Here is a 16,210-nt window from a genome sequence, read left to right as displayed (position 1 = left end):
CCTGGAAGATCAGTCAAGGTTTCCTACCGAAGGACGTCCAACTGTCGTTGATCCCGTTTCGGATTTATCCTTGCGCTCCGCGCCGAGCCGCGCCGGTTATGCATATCGCGTGCACTTTCGTTGAAATGCTTTATTGTACTTCGAAAGTATCGGCTGGAATCTACCCGAGGGCAATTAACATTGCATTGCGATGAGATTCCCATTAATATTCAGGACCACGATTGCGGCGGGTTATTCAAATTCATGTTTCAAGAAGGTTATTCGCGCACGATAACAACCACGCGCGCGCGTTCAACCTTTCGGTTTAGATTCTTCGGAACGTACTTACGTATAGATTCTTATGGAATGCATGTTTCCATAAATTTCCATGAAAACGCTTTATATCTCGTGGCCACTTTCTTCCCGTACCCGAAATCTATCCTTTTGATATTGGTTTATTAATTTTTTAAATATATTTTTTATATTAATTTCTTTTAATAATTAATATTTGCACTCGAGTGGCGACTCTGAGGCACCACTAAAATTGTTACATCACGTTTCAAGATAATTGTTATATATTATCAAAGTTTAGATATAAAAAATTGTTAAAAGTCTAACAGTTGTATGAGTCACAAGACTAAATTTCATATGTATAAAATGCACTTTGTCATGTAAAATGGAAATACCATAAGACAAAAAAATTAATTTAGATTTACAGTTAAAATGGCTTCGAGTGCAAAGGGTTAAAAGGCGCGGAATTACTGTTTCTCTCTCATAACCGCACGCCAGATTTTCCAATCGAATCGCTACCGAGTTGCTACTACTCGCTACCACTTTCTGTGTTCCTTCGTTTTTCTGTGTCGTTCATCACGTCAAGCGATGTCGCATTTTGCATTCGATTCCTCTAAATGCATCGATACTGGTAACATGTGTCATAGTTGCGAAATTAAACTGAACAGGATGCTAAACGCCCCGTTATGTTATTTATATTGGCTTTTTATTATCTGAATTTCGCTTCGTCGATAGCGTCAAATTCCTTGGTAAACAAAAGACTACGTATCTTATGCATTCATGAATTAAACCCTAGATTTATTATAATAGAGAATTTATCTTTAATAAAGAATTAGACTCTAGATTTATTATAATAGAGAATTTTTGAAAACAAAGAATTTATCTTTAATGAAGAATTAAATTCTAGATTTATTATAATAGAGAATTTAAAAACAAAGAATTTATCTTTGATAAAGCATTAAACCCTAAAGATTTAATACATTGTCTACCAAATAGAAATGTTATTTATCTCTTCTAAAGCTATGCGATTCTTTTGTTATCAAAATCTAGGATTGAAAATAAATGAGTGCATAAAATATTAATTAATCGAAGAATATTTATTTATCGAAGATTTGTAACAAAGTCTCATATTTCCTATAAAGCATCCTGTTTCGATTATTCAATTGTATTCGATAATTTTGTCTTCTCCAGATTATACAAGATCACATTAACCCCTTGCCATATAATATCGTGTTACACTCGTTATAAAAATTTGAAACATGATCTACTAAATATGGATGTTATTCGCGTGTGTAAAATTGAAACAAAATTCCACCTCTCCATATTGTCAATATTTAAACATTGAAGTAAACGTTGGAAAGCGAAACACGAACGATACATCTCATGCTGGAATTTATTAGTGACAATAACGCATTAACAAATCGACACATTTCGCATTAAAATTGAAAAGTTAAGTTGTATGACATCGATTACTTTTTCAACATTCGTACCCTTTGCGGATCCTAATGAAATCCGTAAGATTTTTAAATTGTATAGCTTTGTGCAGAAGAGGTCAAACAGAAGGCTTGTCCTTTTTTTTCTGTAAAAATATTAGAAGCAATATCTCAAATGAAAGTTATAGACAAAATATTTTTAAATCCGTCTAATGTGTTCGCAGTTTTGCGTTTCACTTATTAATTTTTATCATAAATGCTTGAAGTTCGAATTTTACTTTCTCCTTGGTTCTTATTTAACTGGTTTCGACTGCGGCGCCAACAATCTAAATATTTTACGAAACTGAAGTATTTTGTTTAATCAAATTAAAATCGAGAAGTTAAGTTTTATGGCAAACTACTCCTGGCAAAAGGTATTCGAACACCTAATAAAATATAATAATTGTATAAAAATTGGACTAAATGACTTGATTTTTTAAAAATGTTAATGTATGTCTGAAAAGAAAAAATTGAAAAAACTGTGTTTTGTAGAGATCTCGATCACTTTATACATATTGAAAATTTTATCGAAATCCAGTTGATCGTTGTCACGAGTTATAAACAATAAAAAATCCTGAAAGTCGCAGTTCCAGTGGCTGTAGCTTGACTATGCGTCAATCAACTTCAATCAAATGTTCAAAATTGAAACAGCTAAAAAGGTTAAAAAACCAGGGTTTCTTTATCGTTTCAAATAACAGAAAAATTAAAAAAAGAAATACTTTAGTTATTGTACAGTACACCACCGTCGGTCAAATGTCCGGTTACACATTTTTTACTTCATAATTATTCAAGTCACCAAATTGCTTCCATTAAAAATCGTTGAATACATTTCTTTATCCGGGCGCACACTGTCATAAAAATTCTGAAAAATTTGAATAAATTCCATCTTATGATTCTTACAAGACAATTTTTGTCAGTCGCTGTTAGACTTCGGTAGCTTTAGCGTTAACATTTGAACAAAATTCAAGTAATTTAGCTTAGTTTTAAAAAGTTGTCCCGTTTCGAGCGGTGTTCTTACCGCGAGCTGTACAATAACGTGAAAATGAATTTTCAGATCTGACCAAATAATCCCGTGACCCAGATACGGTTGACGCGCGGCGGTCGAGGTGTCGCTCGACGTAGCTGTGAAAGAAATCGCAGGGCAAGGGGTTAAGTGAAAGATTACGGAGAAGCATCTCGTCGTAAAGAGTTTGCCTTCGCGACCGGGTGTCTCCAGACGCCGCCATATAGGGGGCGGATTACCCCCTATCGTTTTAATTTCTCGGGGCGTTTACAAGGCGCGACCACTCTTCAGGCAGCATAGTAAGCAGCTAAGCGAAATTGCTTACGGGCCGTTATTCGATACGCTCGATTTCAAACGTTCCACGTTGAAACCGAGGCACCCAGCATGGCCGGTCTTACCATTATATGCAACGATTATTGCCCCATCGCTCGCGCACTTTCACCGCGCCATTACCGAGCAATGTTTAATAGAAACCCATGGCACGCTAATAAAAATGCGCACTAATTTCCTATGAAGATAGTGGAAACTGGCATTGTGTACTCGGTTGTAATTCATCGGGGGATATTGAATGGCTTTTTATACGAGAGTTGACGGCAACGAAACCTTCCCCGTGATCGAACTCGTCGAATTGCTCTCGCTAGTTATCCCGTTTATTATCCGACGTATGCAACTTTCGAAACCCGGCACGTTTCAATCTCGATGCCACTGGGAGACGACTGTCCCCCGTATACGAGAAATAAAATTTTTATGATTATTAACCTCTTTTTGCGAGCTGCTTCCCGTACGACTAAAATAAGTACCGTGGATCATACGTTACTAGGTAGTGTCATATTATTTGTCGTTTCCCGTGGAAATGGCTCCGCCGATGTCCATCTGTTCCTGATCATTGAACTGCGGATCTCGACGGACGTGGAATCTGCCGTAAAATCTGTACGATCTTCGCGCGACGATGAGCGGTTGGTCGTAACTTTTTCGTTTCGTTCGTTTCGAAAAGATACGCTGAATTCTCGCGATGTAAATCGGCATTTGTTATTCAATTAAGTAGGAGTTTTAGGATCTGTTAGTATCGTTTTGCTGTGGGCAATGTTCTTTCGGCTTCAATGATTCGAAGATTCTCGGGGCCCGAGAGGGCCCGACGACGAAACCGACGCGAGTTTCTTATTTTATATATATTGTTCCAACTATGTAATTCGAACTCTAATATCTCAAAAAAATACGATTGGTTCAATTTCGTTTTCCTGTTGTTTTTTTTTCACCGGAGTACATCGTTTACTATAGGGTCATTACAACTGTTCAAACCGAGAATTCATCAGCGCCAATCGTCGTTGCCATTCTCCGGACTTCTTCTTTAATTGCTCTACTTCATTCGATATTATCATTGATAACAACGGTGCCGAATATGTGCCAAATATTTTTGTAAGATCGATTTTCCGATAATTGGCTGAATAATGGTTCATTATGCTGCCTTGTTCTCAAAAGCTTCACCGTCCTGGGACTATTTTTCTACCGAGAGAGCCTAAGGCGTTTAGAAAGAGTACACTCCAAATATATCTACAGAAAATTGATAAATAAAATTGCAAGCGATTCCGAACATACTTTGTTATATTTTTGCCAAAAAAGTCGATCGCTCGTGCGTTGAAACTTTTGCGTCAGATATTTCTCCGACAATACGAACAATCAGCCCTTTATCAAATCGAGGATCAACGTTTCGTCGCGTCCTCCGTTAAATTATCGGTTGAAAAGCACAATCAGCCGACAATGAATACAACAAGTGTGCTGCCAACAGTTCCGCGAGATCGACGCTTCGTCACACGATAGTTTTCGTGTAAGCGTTCCGCCCAAAGTTCTGGAGAAGCGAGCGTGTAAACAGACTGTAAACGCTTCGAGCAACGTGAGAAAGAGACGAAGAGAGCGAGCGAAAGAGAGAGAGAGAGCGTTAGCGAAAGAGAGAGATAGAGCGAGCGAAAGAGAGTAAGAGAGAGGAGAGGGAGGGAGCGAGAGAGAGGGAATGAGCAAGAGAGAGAGAGAGAGCGGAAGAGAGAGAGAGAGCGCGCGAGCAAAAGAGAAAGAGTGAGTAAGAGGGAGAGTGAGAGAGAGAGAGAGAGAGAGAGAGAGCGGAAGAGAGAGAGAGCGCGAGCAAAAGAGAAAGAGTGAGTAAGAGGGAGAGTGAGAGAGAGAGAGAGAGAGAGCGCGGAAGAGAGAGAGAGAGAGAGAGAGAGAGAGAGAGCGCGAGCAAAAGAGAAAGAGTGAGCGAGAGAGAAAGAGCGAGTTTTCATGCTGTCCGAAAAGCGTCCAGGAAACTACGATTAGTCCGTTTTCGAAGTATCGTTCCGCGAGCAGCGTGTCTTCCCGGTAGAAAATCAGTTCGCACTTTATTGTCGACAACATATGCTGCGTGCGTGCTCGGCGGTCCACTTTTAATTTCTGCATCATGCATCAATGTCAGCCTCTCGGCTATTCGGGCCAGCTGCCGCTTTTGCACTGCCGGTGGACACTTCTTCGGACTCTTGCGCGGCCTGGGTGGACCAGCCAGTTTGTCTGCATGCCATCCTAATAACGGGATCCGCCAGGGCTAAGGACGCGTTTCTCGATCCATCAATGGTTGTCGCGTTCTCCTTTAAGGTGATGCTCCCGCGGGCCTTTGATATCATTGTAATTAAGATTTTATCTTCCCGACGGTTTCTTCGTGTCGCAAACCGAAGACTTTTCTCGATCGATCGGATCTATCGCGACTTTTGCAGACCCGAGATCGCGGCCTGCGTATTCTAATAAATGCGCCGGGATTTCGCGAAGATTTCTCGAAACGATACGAGCTGTGACCGATCGCGAATCGTTTGTACGGGGTGGACAGCGCGACTCGATCGCCTTGAGCAATCTGTTAATATTATTCCTTGGTCAAGGTCGACCTCCTTTTTTTTTGCCAGGCATTCCGCGCTTTTCCTTCTACTGCTTGGTTATTGGCATAATAACGAGACGCTTTTCTTGGAAGATAATTAATCGCGAAACTCTAGCTCCCAAATTTGTGGAACCGGGATATCGTTCACTAAAAATCACACGTTTTATAGAACTCTTTGGAACTCGATGATCGGTTTAATAATGAAATTCTTCTTTTGGAAGGCGGTCGACCATAAAATTCTGGCAAATTTCAAATATTTGGAACGAGATATGTGGTTCATTGAAAATGACACGTTTTATAGAAGAACGATGTTCGTTCTGGAACTCAATTATTAGTTGAAATAATGAAACTCATTTCTTGGTATAAAACTCTAGTAAATTTTAAATATTTGAAACTCTAGTAACAACAACTGCGCGTGAAAAATTAGACTTTTCATAGAAGAAAGATATTGTTCCTTTCACAATTCAATGATTGGTTTAATGATGAAACTCTTTGCTCGGAGAACAATCGATCCACGAAACTCTTGCAAAGTTTGTATATTTGGAATAAGAGATTGTTGATTAAAAGTTGGACGTTTTATGAAAGAAATACGTTGTTCGTCGTACAACTCGGTTATTGGTTTAATAATGAAACTCTTTTCTTGGAGAACAATCGATCCGACGAAACTCTTGCAAAGTTTATCTCTTTGGAACAAGATAATGTTCGTTAAAATTTAGCCGTTCCATGGAAGAAGAACGTTGTTTCTTGTGGAATTGAATTGGCGCGACGGCCATTAAGCGTCCAAACACGATTTGAAACAGGAAACCGTGTGGTTGCCGTTTGAGTGTAACGCAGATATTTTAATATGACAAATGTAAATGCAAACGTAGACTCGGAATCGGAGAGATTTAAAGCGGAATATATTATGAAACGGATAACCACTAGGAGTTTCTGGTGAAATTCAGGAAATAGTGGAAGGGTTCGGAGTTTTGTTGGAACTTGTAAAACTTCAGGACATCTGCATGTTGTAACTTTACCATGGAATACGAATTGTCCACGGCGACCTATTTTCCTTTCGAAACTGCTTAACAACGTAGTTGAAACGGGAAAGTCAGACGACCAGTTTCGGCTAGTATTCTATGAACGGTTCGCTTCTTAAATTCCCCGACCCCACCACGAGCTCTATAGAACGGAGTTTGTATTAATTAGCGACCATTGCCAAATATGCTTACGAGCAAGGAGTCGCAAAGCCCCGTTTCTATGTAATTCTTTTCCATTGTTTAACCGTTGCTTAGCATTTGTCGATGCTTTCATACCTTTATCTTTATCGATCACTATTCGCCATTGCACTGAAGATTCTTGGTTAATTTTTTGCGATGTTTAAAAGTGTCGAATTCGTGGTGGAAATTTCTAGTAATAATTAGATCAATATAAATGTCATTTTGGATCGTTACTATTTTATCTTGTTATTGAAGAACGTGTTACACAGATGCGTATTCTTGGGTACGGTAAACCATCGTAACATAGGATCAAGATTTTTTTAATTTTCTATATCAATTTTCTAATTTTTAATTTTTACTTTACATTTTTTCTATCTTTTTCATTTTTATTATTGTTTCACTTGTCGTACGCACTAATCATAACAATATTGCAATATAAACAGTGTTTTATATGCTTCACTGTAACATGTATTTTTCATTTAAGAAGACCTATATTTCTTAAGATATCAAATTTTACTCGAATGTTGACAAGGCATAGTTTCTCAACTTTTGTCCGTAAATCTGATTATGCAATAAATATTTCATTTTTATTCTAGGAAAGTTTTTCAATAAAAAAAAAAAACTTATAATCGTCGTAACGGTAAAGAAAATGGTACTGCAAGGAGTTAATATTTCCCTTCAGTTTCGCACTTTGCCTACACCAATCGTATTTCATCCACGATCTCACATTTCAAGCAAATCCATCGCTCGCAAAGCCACAAAGAAACGAAAATACACGCGGAATCTAAAATCTAAAGCATGTTGAGAGTGCGAAGATAATTGCCGGGAAAGCTGCAAAAATTCATCCGAACGCGTTGGGCCTGGTAGAAAGCTAACAGGCGAATTTCAAATACGTTAATGGGCGCGCCGAGAGAAAGATGGTTTTTTCGTTCCGAAAGAAAATCGTGGCTGAAAAGTCTCGCGGGCGCGTCTCGCATTTCCCATTGGCCGCGTCGAATGGATTTTTGCCGGTGCGGCTATTAAAATTAGTGGCACGTAGTATGGGAATTGTAAAACCAAATTCCGCGCACAACAATGTTGGAAAGAGTAATGGTTAAGGAGAAAGGCAGCGGCGCGATCGGGAACGGCGAGGAGGAGACCGCCGCGCCGTCCGAGAGGTTCATCGGTAACATGTGCGCGCGGTGGATGCTGGGAATAATTCCATGGCAGCGCAACTGGTTTTTGTTAACTCACTTAGGCACTTAAATAATGGGAAATAAAACATCAATGTAAGCCTGAGAGAGTCTGTCAAACGCGCGCATCCTCTCCCAGCAGCCACGGGCCTGCAGCGGCCTGCAGCGGCCTGCAGCGAGAGCCGCCTTCCGAACAGGATTGCTCTCCCCCCCACCAATCGGTACCAACGTGTCCTCCCTTTTCCCTTGACCTTCGAGGCCGTGTCTCTCCTGCTCGCGAAGGCCTCCGCGCGCCGCGCCATTTTCTTTCTCTCATTTTCGCTAGTTCCATGAAGAAGCACGCTATTTACTGGCCGTCAACGCGGGTGGCACTGCGGTTTTCATGATAGCAGAACCGCAAGCCGAGCGCAGAACCGAGCCGGCAAGCCAGTGTCCACTTTCCATTCCGGACGAGCATCTTCTTAGCAGCCATGATGGGAATCCTTGATATCCCATCGAAAGATCAATTAACTGAAAATGAAGAAATACTAGCCCTGGCAGATATCGTCGGTGGTCGTTATTAATTTCGCGAGAAAAAAGTGGAAGACCGACGGTGTGCTCCCGTGCCCCCTCTGTTTTACCACTCGTTTATTATGATCTATTGCATTTTTATTTCGTCTGTGAGCCGCCGCACCGACACCGGAAATGAGCCTACGCCAACATGGCCGACGGCTATTACACGCTCGGGGCGAGCGCGATCGAGCGCGGAACCGGTAAAAACGAGCTAGGCGAGCGGCAATTAGTTCATCGCGCATCTCATGAATTGTGTTATTAATCATTCGTGCACTAAAAGTAATCGCTCGTTTACTTCGATTCGATTTTGTTGGAATTATAGCAGGGAGATTGCCTGGTCCCACGTGCGAAAACAATATTGTTCAGAATTTCTTTTATTGGTCGAGGAATTACCGATTACAGTAATGTCACCCCGATCGACGCTCGGATTGTCCACAAAAATGGACAATTTTTGGAAGAGGAGGTACGATTGCTCGAGCCTTGTGGCTCTTTTGTCATGTTTATCGATCGTCGAATAAACTTTATCTTCTCTTCCCAAATTGTCCATTCTTCTGTGAAATCTGAGCGTCAATTAGGGAGACTGTGCAACGCACTATAGTAAATTCTCTCTAATTGACGCTCAGGTTCTGCAGAATAATGGACAATTTGGGAAGAGTAGATATGATTATTCGAGCCTTCCGGCTCATTTCTATGGTTACTGACTGTCGACGATTACAAAAACGAGCCGCAAAGTTCGAATAATCGCATCCCCTCTTTCCAAATTGTCCACCATTGTGTACAATCTGTGCGTCAATTAGAGAGAATTTACTGTAATTCCACGCGTTACGCTTGTTCATCGAAAGCAAACCTTTGCCTTCATTCGCAACGTTTCCCGTGGAAATATAAATTCAAAATAAGGTTATTGCAGGTACGTTCCTAAAATCAAGAGTCGAAGAAAGAGGTTTCATTTGCAGCATCCCGCTCTCTTTTATTTGCTTGCTGTTTCTCTCATTATATCGACCACGGAAATACATGCAGCGAGGAGCAAAATTGAACCAATGCTAGTGGCATTGGTTTTAGGAAATGAAAGAACCCAGTGGTATACGCTATTTTACATTTATTTTAATGTAACGAACGTATAAATTACTTCATTGCCTTTCATTACCTCCAATTAATTTATTAATTATTATTTACTTATTGCTATATATACACCTTTTTTTATTGTTACTTTATCGTAGTTTTACAGTTGTACAATTATACTTTCTGACTCAATTTTGCACCGCTAGGATAGTGGCGCCGATTACTGTGGAATCGACCAATTGCCGTGCCTTTGATCTGTTTTCGTGCGTAACTAACTTTATATTTATTAAACATGACATATTAAATTTTGTTATTCTTTTATTTGGTTTCTTTTTGAATAAAAAGAGATGTGACATGTTTTATTCGACAAATATAAAGTTAATTGGTCACAGTAACCTATTCCACTACCCTATAAAGTAAGATAGAAAATCATAAATTTAAGCGGATTTAATACTTGGTCCACGAACCTCTGGCATTTAAAACGGCTTCAATTCTTCTTGGCACAGTCTCAACTAGATTTATGCAAACTTCTTGGGGAATTGCACACCACTGTTGTTCATACCTGATGAAAAATCATATTCGCCACGTATAATTGTTATCTTATTGAAGTATGCGTAATATATGCTTACGCTGCAATTTCGGAACTATAAATCATGATCTGCTAAACAATCTTTTCAAGCCAATTTTCGGTATATAATTTTATGATAATAAATTTTAATTTAATTTCAATTTCAATTTCAATTTTAATTCATTTACTGGTTTGTATACAAACCCGTATACTTGTATACAACTAATACATAGAAACAGAAATGTAATAAATGTATCCATAAACTCGTGCAAATTACGTAAGTTGTAAAACTTTTACTCTAACGTTGAATTTCTGCAAGAAGGTGGGCTATAGAAAAAGAAGTCGAAATGTTCGCAAAACTTGTTCATATTGACAATTGTATTGATTCTTCCTGATGAAGGATCATATTCGCCGCGTATAATAGTTATCTTCAGTATCGCTCGAAGATTTCCCATATACATAAATAAATGATCATTTCTCACAAAAAGCGCTTGTACATATTGGTTCAATTTTGGTCCTCGCCGCATTTTGTCGGCGCCGTAACGAGCCACGATAAAAGCCACGTTATAAAGATTAGAGAGAGAAGGTCGAGAGCACTGTTACCTGTGCCGGTTCCTCTGTTAACTAATTCGTTCGTTTGAGTTACGCCGAGGTTTTTACGAAGCGCGCCGTTCTGCAGGTTAATCGCCGCGAGATTCTGTATTTTTGTCACGCGATTAATTTACGATACTTTCGGAGAAAACGCGCGACGCCCTGGACACAAAGGACACAGCAGAAACAAGATATTATCGTCGGCGAGTCAAAGTGAAGGCATCAACCTCAAAGCTCTCTCTCTCTCTCTCTCTCTCTCTCTCTCCCTCTCTCTCTCTCTCTCTCTTTTCTGAAAATAAAACAACGATCGCGAAGTAGGGAAGGGGGTGGGGGTGGGGGGTTTGAATTTAACTGAGGGAACACAATGGGCCGCAATCTTTATTGCCTTTCATCTTTATACAGTATAAAATATCCGCCTCACAATGGCAAGCCATCTAACGGTCCGCTGCTGCGTGAAATGCGAACCTAAACGACTGGCCATCCGTGGACCCGGCGCGGCGCTCCGCGTCCTATCGTTTCCTGAATTTCCACCGGCTCCATTCCCGAAGCCTTTAACGCTCTCTCATCGCCGGCTTAATCCTCCCTCTGTTCCAATCCGGAGCCATTTCTTTTCCATTCCTTCCGTCTCGATACACGAACATTTTCTTCCGCGTGATTGTAACATCATAATGGATGGCTGACTCGCTCGTCCTCCGATCCGCTCCACTATGGGCCAATCGCGCGCCATATACGGCAAGATGTCATTTCGTGGAAGTATGCTTGTGGTGAAGGATATTTTTACCAGTTGTTAATTAGACATATACACGGCCTGTAACGTATCATGTCCTTTTTTACCATTCGTTTGTTTCGAATCCACAACTCTGTTCTTTGAATTTTTTCGTTTCATTTAATTTTTTCATTGCGAATGCAGTGTTAATTTTGGTAGCACTTTAAAGGGTGAATAAAATATAGTTTATGCAACGTCAGTTTCCTCGTCAGATTAAATAATATGTTATAGAATATATGGTTATAATATAAATATATTATATTATATGGTTAGAATGTAATTATATTATATTATATTGTTATAATATAATATAATATATTGTTACACTGTAGTAACAAAATAATTAAGACGTGTACTGTTTTTCCCCACCAAAAAGTTCATATACTACTTACAATATCGGTATACACTTATACGAGAAGCAAAACTTCTAAACATAACTCTCAAAAATCGTTTTGAAAATTTCATTCTGTGAATTTACTCGTTATTAACCCGTTGACATACAAACAAAACGGAATTCGATGCGTCCGAGAAATACTATTCCATTTGGCTCAACTGAACAGTCACGTGCAAGCTGAGGAAAAGAATGTTTTATTTTGAAATTTAAATTACTGATTTGTGGATGCAACTTTGTTATTGCTACTGTCGTGAAGGTGGGGCAGGGCGGGGCAGCTTAAATATTGTAAACAAACCAGAATTCGACTCGTCAAAGTCTACAGTGATACATGAAATGAATGACGACCCGAACTCGTCATTTGCATGTCAAGAGGTTAAAAAGAAAAAGAATGCTCGAAGAATGTTGTCCACGAATGTTACTTAATTTGTTTATGTTATTCTCTGCTATCAGCTAAAATATCCATATTTACAAAACTCTAAAGATCTTAATGGATTACAATTATTTGAGAAATGAAATACACAAGATTTGGTATTCGAAGAGAATACAGCAAAAAAGTAGCACGTAAAAATAGTAAGTGCCTAAGTGACACAGCATCGGGAAAGACTAAAAAATAAATTAAACACGCATTGGAACCGTATAAAATCAAGAAATAAGTTATACATATATAATTTTAGACATAAGATGTTTTTTATCGCGTTCGGCGTGCGTCTGTCCCACAGCGATGCTCGGGCTTGGCTCGGGCTTGGCTCGGTCCCTGTCACACATAACGATCTTTTCGTCGGTGCCGGATTATTGTTATTACCGGCGCGCATTGTCGAGTAATTGACCCGGCCGTTTCTTTCCCTCGGCGGGGCTCTCGTACCGGCAGAAATAACTCATTGTGATCAATCGTTGTTGCGTCATTACGAGCCGCCAATGATTTTCTCGGTTCCCCACCCGCTCGCGAGCGCGAAAAGAAGTCGTTCGGTTAATTGGCCGCGCGTTGTCCGCCGCGTATTCCCGGTTTCCGCATTGAAACTTCTCTCATCGGGATGTTTATTGTTTTATTCCGTTCCACTTCGCGTGGAATGCCAACCGGAGGATGCGAGGATTCAATGACCCCTGCCCGATGAATTTGTAAGGAATGTTCGAATAATATTTTTCCACTAGCGCGCGCGCGAAACCGGGATTATTGTAGCCAGCGACTTGTTATTACCGGTCGGGACGATACGAAAATATAAATTAATTACCGGCGATACGTGAATTATGTAACGAGCTGCAGCACTCAATGAACACTCAATGTGTCTGGCTCGTATTATATTTCCGTACGCAAATTACAGGGGCGTTTATTGAGATCCTGTCTGACTTTTGTTGCGCGCTGATAAATTAATCCGTTCGGTAATATATTCGACAAAAGCGCCTTTCATTGCCGATAATCGAGGAACAAGGTATCGATCAAGAACCCGCGCAAATAATTCCGATTGAATTTCATGGTAAATGTCGCCAGTAATCGTTTTTGCCGATGTTTGCCGATGCATTTTATCTTTATCTCGCGTTGTCAGCGTATTATGTAGCAGAGCGATCAAAAGTGAGTTATTTTATTGATAAATTTCAGCTTCGGACTGTCTGTCGGTCGGCTAAAAGTGGTTACCGATAACAAAGTTGATGCAATCCCAAAGGGTTCGACGACGTTCGAATGCAAAACTAATCGGCGAAACGGTCGCGACCGTGTTTCACGAATTTCAACGCGTTCGCTTAGCCGGGGCGAAGATGGACGCGCATCGAACAGCAGAGCGTATTAATTAACTGGTCGCAGTGTGAGAATACTGATTAATTACTTTATGCTTGCTTTCACAATGTTGTTCGTTCTGCTACACTCTCGGATGGTTTCTAACGGCTGTTGTCGGCAAGTGCTACATAAGCTGCGCCATTAATCAACCGTCAAATCACACTGCGAGCCGCGATATGCGCTTCATCTTCCAACCAACGACATTCCCGCGAAATTTTGGTCTACTGAAGATGTTCGAAGGCGGGCCATAGACTTCCAGGATGCGTAATGCGGGTTGAAGTAGTATGTAGCCTGCGTAGTATGTGCGTACGCTGCACTTTCGGAGCTATAAACCATGATGTGATAAACAATCTTTTTCAAGCCAATTTTCTATATTTAATTTTATGATAATAAATTTTAATTTCAATTTCAATTCCAATTCCAATTCCAATTCCAATTTCAATTTCAATTCCAATTTCAATTCTAATTCCAATTTCAATTTTAATTTTAATTTTAATTTCAATTTTAATTTATTTACTGGTTTGTATACAAACCCGTATACTTGTATACAACTAATAAATAGAAACAGAAATGTAATAAATGTATCCATAAACTCGTGTAAATTATGTAAATTGTAAAACTCTTTTACTCTAGCGTGGAATTTCTGCAAGAAAGTGGGATAGAAGAAGAAGTCGAAATGTGTTCGCAAAACTTGTTGATATTGATAATTATACGATTCACGTAGTGTTATGAACCATGCAGCGAAGAATGAAAGTCATGACGTGTAACATTATAATGTTCTCTCACAGTTAATCTTGGCGTAGTTAAATTTATCCTAGATAGTATTTCTGGTGATATAACAATGACTTTTGAGGAGTTTGCAAGGGAAGATCAAATTTGGTTTGATAGAACGATGATCGAACCGCTATAAATTTAGTTGAACTTCTATTTTTGAATAATCCTGATCGAGATTACTACCATAGAAATTTGTAAATGACCAGCAGCTTTAACTCTTTCACGTACTTGTGATTGATATTGACAATACGGCGGTGAAATCATGGTATTTATTATATTTAAATTTTCATTATTATCCTAATTTGGATCGTACTAAAACACAATACAAGTAATATATTGTACTTGTATCTTTGTAATACTTCGCAACCGTGTTAATAAATCCGAGAGTTCAAAAGGTTGCGCTACTGTTGTGTAAAACGAGTGTTTCTAAAGGAAGGTTCGTTGAGAAGTATACTTAAAGATCGCTTACTTTATCCACAGGCAATAGTGAAGCGTTAACAAGGTAACAATTATGTAAAGCGATATCGTGCTTGTGTAGAAAACGCATAGCAGAGATATAGATTTTGAAAAAAATTGATTATTGATTTTCGAAAAATGTCCACGATTTACTTAATAACTAACACAGAATTACACGCACTTGCTGTATAGATTATTAATCAAGTTGCGGCACCGATTTAAAAACCAGTGGTCAGTTTACCCGATCATTCGGAGATACAGACCACAAATATCCTTTGACGGTTACTGTCATAGACCGCAGACTTCGAATGGTATGCCAGTGGCAGTATTCTAATTGAGTCTAACATCCGCCATTCCAGGAATTCGCGACTCGCGATCCCTTAGGTAGAAATTCGATGGAACTAACCAAATTGTAAACCGAAACATCCTTCTACTGCGCTCAACAAACTTCTCCAGTGCTTTATTGCTTCGTCCCTGTAAACAAGTTTATAAGCATCGTGATTACTTCTCAGATCCACACGGAAACACAGTAAATTCTGCCTAATTGACCCCTAGATTCTACACAAAAATGGACAATTTAGGAGGAGGAGATACGATTATTCGAGCCTTGCGGCTTGTTTTTATGGTTACTCATTGCCAACAACTATAAAAACGAGCCGCAAGGCTCGAATAATTGTACTTCCTCTTCCCAAATTGACCATTTTTGTTTCCAAGCTAAGCACCAATTAGGGAGAATTTACTGTAATTCGATGAAACGCAGGTATAGTAAATTCTGCCGAATTGACGCTCAGATTGTACACAAAAATGGACAATTTACGAGGAGGAGATGCGATTATTCGAGCCTTGCAGCACGTTTTTATAGTTACCGATTGTCAACAACTATGAAAACGAGCCGCAAGGTTTGCCATTGCTTTGCCGCAATTTTTGCCAAATTGTCCATTTTTGTGTACAATCCGAGCGTCAGTTAGGGAGAATTTATTGTACATATAAAACACGAGCGACTCCTATAAATCGCAACAGAAATTTATCAGATTATCATTGAGCCATTCTGTTTTCATATTCTCGATGCCATATCAGAATGCTTCTTCGATCGAACAAATGATGCGACTGATTAACCGAAAGTTGATGAACCTAACTCTGATCTAAAAGCTTCAGGAAAATTGTAGATCTTCTCGGAACTTTTGCTGCTGCTTTTAACACTTTCAATTCGAAGCTGTTTGCAACGGAGACGTTTGTGGGCTAATAAAACATTTCCATTCTGTATGATCGT

The 16,210-nt window shown here is 39.5% G+C and overlaps 1 protein-coding gene across 5 annotated transcripts in view; it reads left to right on the top strand.

Annotated features, from left to right (window-relative positions):
• LOC117227652 (uncharacterized) overlaps positions 1–16,210 on the top strand; it is a 664,926-nt gene that overhangs the window by 116,438 nt on the left and 532,278 nt on the right. The window lies entirely within an intron of this gene.

The sequence above is a fragment of the Megalopta genalis genome, chromosome 8, assembly GCF_051020955.1.
Source record: "Megalopta genalis isolate 19385.01 chromosome 8, iyMegGena1_principal, whole genome shotgun sequence".
NCBI classification, from domain to species: Eukaryota; Metazoa; Arthropoda; class Insecta; order Hymenoptera; family Halictidae; genus Megalopta; species Megalopta genalis.
Note: the sequence above shows the minus strand (reverse complement) of the source record. Positions and strands in the feature narration are given on the sequence as shown.